The following is a 7890-nucleotide window of genomic DNA, read 5'->3' on the forward strand; positions in this document are numbered from 1 at the left end:
ACAGATATATAGAACCAAATAACATAAAATCTCATGATAAATAATGAAAAGTGTTTAAAGGTGGATTTATTACAGCCTTGGCTCAACCTTGAACTGCACAGAATTGAGTTTCATTAGAGAACTAGAATAGTATGCCCCTTGGGGGAAAAATGGGTCTGTGCTTTGGTAAAGGAATTTCATTTAGTAAGTGCAATTTAGAAAAATCAGGACCTGGTATGTGCATGTGAGCACATTAAAATGCAACCTCTGCTTTTCTGACAAAAACCATAGCTCGGAATTGAAAGCATTTGCAGGCCTTTGTATTGAAATCCGTACACCGTTCTCAGCACCACTTTGTTGTTATTGTTAAATTAGCTCAGTAAATTAAATCTGAGAACTTCCTGAATATTTCTATTTCTGAATTATAGAAAGCTAAGTCACCAGAGGCCAAAAGATTGTTCCCTGCAATGCAGTCTATTCCTGGTGACAGACCCTATCCTGGGACCATGGAGGCCCTGAGGGTCTTGGACTCACACAGTCTTTACTTTCTAAGGGGAAGAATGAGAAGAGCAGCATTAACTTCACGTTATTGAAATCAGCCCAGTTTTATGAACACATGGAAACAAAATTGCAGTGCAGTGGTGGGTGTTTGGCCTAGCAGAAAAGATACCTGCATCCCATATCAGATTACCTGAGTTCAACACCCTGCTTGCTTATTTACTAATGAGCTGACCCCAGCTTCTTTTTATTGCAGATCCTATGGGGCAACTAGTCATGGCTCAAGCAACTAATGATTGGGCTTCTGCCACCTACATGGAGAACTTGGTTTGAATTCTCAGCTCCCCACTTCAGCCCTGTTCAGTACTAGCTATTGTGGGCCTTTAGGGGAATGAACTCTTGGATAGAAGCTTTCTCTCTCTGTCTCTTTCTCTTATCTCAGAAAAAGGTAATAGATCAATAAAATAAAAAAATAAAAATTATAGCATATCTGGCTGTAGTGGGGATGACAATGTCTGGAGGTGAAGGTAGACTTCATTTTGACAAAGATTTTGGGACAGTGCTGGGCTGTCAAGATGGAACCTGCAAGAGCAGTCTGTGATCAGAAAATAGTTTAAAATATGGGACCAGTGCTGTGGCACAGAGGGTGAAGCCATTGCTTGCAGCGCCAGGATCCCATATAGGCACTGGTTCCAGTCCTGGCTGCTCCACTTCCTATTCAGCTCTCTGCTATGGCCTTGAAAAGCAGTGGAAGATGGCCCAAGTCCTTGAGTCCCTGCACCTGCATGGGAGCCTCAGAAGAAGCTCCTGGCTCCTGGCTCAGATCGGTAAAACTCCAGCCGTCGGAGCATTTTGGGGAGTGAACCAGCAGATGGAAGACCTCTCTCTCTGCCTCTGCCTCTCTATAAACTCTGCCTTTCAAATAAATAAGTAAACCTTTAAAAAAGAAAAAGAAAATAGTTATTCAGAATAAGTTGCATTTGGGGTTCAACCCTCAGGAGTTGTAGGGGTTGAGACTGAAAGAGTAGTTGAAAGCCAGATTGCCAGATTGGGTTTGATTTAGACTTACAGGCAGAGGAGAGACAGTCAAGTATTTTGAGTAAGCATCTCTTAACTTCACTGTGTTTGAAGAAAACCAAGGTACAGGGCAAGGTGCAGGATGAGCCAGAGGAGGGGGGAGGGCGCTGAAGGCAGGAGGGTCAGTTGGGAAGTTACTGTCACACTCAAGGTGTGGTGTGATAAGAGTTGGAAGAAGGTGGAAACAGTATGAATAAAAGGGAGAGATGCTGTAAAACAGAAAATTGTTATTTTATTTCCCCAGAGAGTTGAGTTTGCCTTCATTAACACACCAATAAGGTCAGTCATGCTTCTATTATGTTTTCCAAAAATGGATCAACTTGTTTTGCACAAATCATGGCCAAGATGTACTTAAAGATGTTATAAAATGGGTTTGATTAATGACTTGAAAGATATGTACCAGATGATAATGAAGATCATAATCTTAAATCTCCTGTTTGCTTTTCCATCCTTTCCACTGCCCACACTGTGCAAGGGCAGGGGGCTGGTAAACATCACCTGTCCAACTCTCAGCAGTCCCCTGAGGCTGACTAAGCAGTCCTGATCAGATTATGTGGAAATTGTTAACACAAGAAGTTTGAATACACAAGGTGATACAAAAGCAATATTTGTATTATACCAATTTCCTTCCCAAGAGGCAGGTTAGCATGGTTTTTGGTGGCAGCTACTTTACAACAAAATGCTTTAAGAAGGGCCAACTTGAGATGAACAGGTTAATGGGAGATAATTAAGGCTGAGCATATGTGGAGGACAGAGATTTCTTGCTAATAAGGGATGGTCCTTAATTGCTGAAGCCAGCATGAATAATTTAGGAAATTTAGAACAATGACAATGGATTGTGTCATGAATGACCTGGAAATTTTTGTTTTCTTGTCAAACTTTAAAAAAAAAAAGATTTGTTTACTCTTTATTTCCTGTTGAGTATATCCCAGTGTAATTGTTGCCTGAAAGTGCCTCTGTTTCTTAAGAATAATCCCTGATTCATGGATGGGAAGAGAAAAGACATTGTCTAGAACATAAAGTTTAGCTTAATATCAGTTTTGGCAATATTACTGAATATGCACCCAATAGATGACACTAGTAACCAATAATTTAATTACAACAGTTACTAAGGATGTGCACCCGTTATGCACTATTTATGTGTCTAGTTGAGAGTGCAGAATTTTGGAATTTTCATATGTGTGATGAGGTAGAAATAAACAAGAGAAGAAAAAGAAATCTTTGCTTAAAAGCAGAATTGGATGAAATTTATGCTTACACCATTTTTCTCTTAAATATTTTAGAGGTTTACTCTTCAACTGTTTGAAATGGAAATCATCCTTTTATGATCCAATTTTTTCACTCTTATTTGTTTGCATAGAGTTGCCCAAGAAGGCTGCCTTGTAATGTACCATGATTTACTCTTCTATCACAAACAACAGAAGAATTTCCAGACTTTGAAAGCTGACAAGGGAAAGAAGGAGGAAACAAAAGGAAATGTTTATGCCTCCTCATTTTAACATGGCTCCTTCAGAAATCTGATACTGAATATCTTCCTGCATCTGGAGGAAAGAAGAAAGAGACTATACAGCCATTCTGTACATAATGTTGAAATAAAACTCGCTATTGTCCACTGAGACAATAGAACTAGCCTATAATAATGTGGTACAAGTAGAGCATAAATGACATAAGCCAGCAATGCAATCTTTGTTCCAGTGTAATCTTCCATATCAACCATCTACACTCCCTGGAGGTAAGAGAAAGGCCTTTCTCCCATTTCCCATAACTTGCCACCACCTCCCTCTCTCTCCCTGTTGTATAGAAAGCAGTGTAATAAGGTTTCCCTTTGGGACGGCTAACTATGTTTGACAACACAGGAATTGTCCTGAATCTTGGTCAAAATCTCAAACTAAGCCCAAACCATTTCTACAGATAAATAAAATGAGTTCACTTTTGTTATCTGTCTCAAAGCTTGCAAGAGGTGTTTACTTTGGTGGGAAAAGATATGGGAATACTGAGAAATAAGATGTGGGCTACCTACAGAAAAAGACCTAATTGGGAAGATATCATGTTCAGCTTCCACGGGGAAAGATAGCATCTTTTTATGGGAATAGGCGATAAAGGCACTGTATAATATGGAACAAAGTAAACTGTTGAAGAATACTGGGATAAGGCAGAAGTGCTTCCCAAGAATTCTGAGGCTGTCAGCCTACTCACAGCGCCCTGCTACTGTATGAGGCACTGGGCAGTTCCTACAGTGATGAAAAAGATGGCCTGCTGCTGTCTGCATGCAGCTAATCTTTGTATTGGGCCTCCTGCCCAAATGCACAAATGAGTGTCTGAAAGATATCTCAACTTTGATATTTTCCCTGAGCCTAGCTATAGTTGAGTCTCTAAAATTGCTTAGGGACTGGCATTGTGGAGCAGTGTGTTAAGCCGTTGCTTCCAATGCCAATGTTCCATATGGGAGTGTTGGTTTGAGTTCCAGCTGCTCCATTTTGCTTGTTTGTTTTTTAAAAAGATTTATTTATTATTTGAAAGGTAGAGTTACAGAGAGGCAGAGGCAGAGACAACACAGAGAGGGAGAGATCTTCCATCCGCTGGTTTACTCCCCAAATGGCCACAGTGACTGGAGCTGGGCTGATCCAAAACCAGGAGCCAGGAGCCAGGAGCCAGGAGCCAGGAGCTTCTTCTGGGTCTCCTATGTGGGTTCAGGGGCCCAAGCACTCGGGTCATCTTCTGCTGCTTTCCTAGATCACAGCAGAGAGCTGGATCGGAAGTGGAGCACCTGGGACTAGAACCGGAACTCATGGGATGCTGGCACTGCTGGCAGAGGCTTTACCAGCTATGCCATAGCACTGGCCCCTATTTATTTTCTTCCTCTTTGCTGATCATAAACAAGAAGAAAAGGGTTCATACTGGTCCCCAAGTTTTAAAATAAATAGCATTAGTCCAAACTGTCTCATGAAAACTGTATAAGTAAAGGATCAGAAAATTAGACTATGATTTAGATTCAGAAGGTACCTGATGTTTAATTTTATGTATCAACTTGACAGATTCAAAGGATGCCCAGATAGATGGCAAAATGGTTTTTCTACATGTGTATCTGTGAGGGTGTTTCTGGGAGAGATAGCATTTGAACTGATGAACTGAGTAAAGCAAAAGGCCATCATTTAGTAAGGAAGAATGACAAATTCACTCTCTCTTCTGCAGGTGGCGACTTTACCTGCTACACCATAGCGTCGGCTCCTGCTCCAGGACAACTGAACATTTAAAAAAAATCGAAATGCACTGGAAGAAAATACATATTTTATCTTTGCTTTGCTTGAGAGTAGAAAGAAAAGGACACTGGTATAAATGTTGGTTTATTATTTCTGATATGCCATTGATGTCTTGACACATTGTGTCTCAGTGTCTGTCACATAGAGATATTCACTAATACTTATGAATGAATAAATGTTCACTCATTATTGGTGTATGGGATACAACAATGAGCAAAAATCTTATATTCTAGAGTTGGAGACTATGATATACATGTAATTATTCAAAGGAAAGAATGTTAAGAAGAAAAAAAGAAAGCAATGGGAAAAAGTTCTGTTCTGAACTTGTGGAATTCCAGAGTAAAGGTTTTCTTTGCAGATCTCATGGGTAGCTTCTTGGTCAGAGGACATTTAGTGATGTGAGGTACCATTCTCAGAAGACATCTGGAAACAAGGGCTCAAGCAAAAGAAAAAGCAAATGCAAAGACTGGTGGGCCAGCACAGGTCTGGTGTTTCCAAAGCTATAAAATTGGTGTGCCTGGAACAGTGGTGGGAGGACACATGATCAGAGAGGTAAAGGGGGGGTGTGTGTGAAATAGGATCATGGATGAATCTTCTAGGTAATGTTAAGGAGTTTAAATTGTATTCCCAATGAGATGGGTAATTACTCAAGGCTAGAAACAGCAGAAAGGAGGATATCATATTTTGAAAATGGTCATGAATAAAGGGAAAATGGGTTTAGGCTTTAATGGGGAAATGTACTTTAGATGCCCAAAATTCATCTTTTAAGACTTTGAATCAGAAAAATTTATCAAGAAGCAATAATATTTCTGATTTCATGAGATGCTTAGAAAAAGCACGTTTATGGCCAGCGTTTATGGCTAGGTTAATCCTCTGCCTGCGGCACTGGTACTCTGGGTTCTAGTCTCGGTTGGGGCGCTGGTTCTGTCCAGGTTGCTCCTCTTCCAGTCCACCTCTCAGCCGTGGCCCAGGAAGGCAGTGGAGGATGGCCCAAGTCCTTGGGCCCTGCCCAGGCATGGGAGACCAGGAGGGGGCACCTGGCTCCTGGCTTCAGATCGGCTCGGCCTGGTGCACTGGCTGTGGCAGCCATTTGGGGGGTGAACCAATGGAAGGAAGACCTTTCTCTCTGTTTCTCTGTCTCACTGTCTAACTCTGCCTGTCAAAAAAAAAAAAAAAAAAAAAAAAAAAAAAAAAGAAGAAGAAGAAGAAGAAAAGAAAAGAAATTGGCTCTTTCATTAAAAAAAAAAAAAGAAAAAGCACATTTATTTGATATGAAGTACTGCCCAGTGAGAGGATCAATGTGCTTTTTTCTCCAACAACTTAAACTAACCCACAGTCAATTTGATCATGCACTTAAACTGATTTCATAATTAAGACCACCAGGAAAACTGGAACATTGTCTCCCATCAGTGGGCATGTCCCAGGATAACCATCCACTTGACTGTCTCTAGGACAGTGGTTCTTCTACATCTGACCTAGGAATAACTTCAATAGATCTTTATTCCAGAATTTTTTTTTGAGAATACCACCAAAGTCTGACTAAAACCTAAGAGCAACTTGAGATGATGTGTAATTTAATATTCTTTCAAACTGATATTTAAAAAATATTAGCACAGGTGCTAGCATTGTAGCTGGGCAGATAAAGCTACTGCTGGTGATGCCGGCATCTTTTATAGGTGCTAGTTCGAGTCTCAGCTGCCCTACTTCCAATCCAGCTGCCTGCTAATGGCCTGGGAAAGCAGCAGAAGATGGCCCAAGTGTTTGGGCTCTTGTACTCATGTGGGAGACCTTGATTAAACTTCTGCTCTTGCCTTTAGCCTAGCTTAGTTCTGTTCATTGCAGCCATCTGGGGAGTGAACCAATGGATAGGCAATCTCTCTCTCTCTCTCTCTCTCTCTTTTTCTCTCTCTCTGTCTCCTTTTCTCTCTTTGTAGCTCTTTCATTTAAAATATAAAGTATTATCCCAGTACTCACATTGGTGGGAATTCAGATTAATGAATGAGTTATTATTAAATATTATGTACAAGCCATATTATTACAAATCACCTTCAGTGCCCAATAAAAACACTCTGTTGAAAGAAAAATTTTGGAAAGACAATTTTTTCTTATTTTGCTCTGATTCTCCTTTTCTTTACTGCTTTATTCTGAAATTTTCTAAAGCCTTGATTCATTTAAGATACAGTAAAATTTTAAACTTCAGATAGTAAAATAAAGCATTCCTATAAAGAGCACTATACCATTGTCAGAATTCAGTGATCTGTGATCATGATTTTCAGTTGATGGCCATACTATTTCCAAAAATACTCAAATGCAATGGCTTTGCCCTAGGGAAGAATTCTCTTTTTTCCTTTCCAAGGGCACTAGGAATGGGATCAATGCACATTGATTCTTATAACATTTTGGTAACCTTTGAGATTAGTGACCATTATTTGCCAAACTGGTTGATCTTACCATTAAAGTGGACTGTGGACCCTATATTTATGTTGTACACAATATTGCCACATAAGATTTGCTCAAGGACCATGACAGAGACTTGATAAGCTAGATGAGACTTAGGATAGAGTGGTCAATGACAACTTGAAGAATTGTGGAGACATCTACTCTATCTCTTGTCTTACACACCATTGAGACTACTGCAAAAGTCTCTTCCTTTCCTGTGAATCATTGCTTATTTTATCCCCTTGCAGAACACAATACTCACAAGAATTAAGGTATTAATACATGTTTGTTGGTTTTGATTTCTGTTTGTTTTGAATGATGATTATGGCTGTCCTAGTTTTTTTTAGAAATTGCGGTAAGGAGTTAGATGATGTTTGTGCTTGCCAACCAAGGCTTTAGAAAAATAGAATATCTCTTATTTAAAAAAGGTCATAGTCAAAGTAGAAGTTCTCTCCTCCCTTCAGAGAAAGGTACCTCCTTCTTTGATGGCCCGTTCTTTCCACTGGGATCTCACTCACAGAGATCTTTCATTTAGGTTTTTTTTTTCTTTGCCAGAGTGTCTTGGCTTTCCATGCCTAAAACACTCTCATGGGCTCTTCAGCCATATCTGAATGCCTTAAGGGCTGATTCTGAGGCC

At 40.0% G+C, this 7890-nt stretch overlaps 1 long non-coding RNA gene across 2 annotated transcripts in view; it reads left to right on the top strand.

The window, feature by feature from the left end:
* The window catches only part of LOC127492987 (uncharacterized), a 44565-nt gene extending 39544 nt beyond the window's left edge, over positions 1–5021 (top strand). For both annotated transcript variants that reach the window (XR_007922864.2, XR_011388577.1), the window contains exons 2-3: positions 2915–3286; positions 4747–5021. This is a non-coding gene — a long non-coding RNA (uncharacterized lncRNA). The remainder of the gene's footprint in view (positions 1–2914; positions 3287–4746) is intronic.
* Positions 5022–7890: the final 2869 nt, after the last annotated feature.

Source organism: Oryctolagus cuniculus, chromosome 5 (genome assembly GCF_964237555.1).
Source record: "Oryctolagus cuniculus chromosome 5, mOryCun1.1, whole genome shotgun sequence".
In the NCBI taxonomy this organism is placed as follows: domain Eukaryota; kingdom Metazoa; phylum Chordata; class Mammalia; order Lagomorpha; family Leporidae; genus Oryctolagus; species Oryctolagus cuniculus.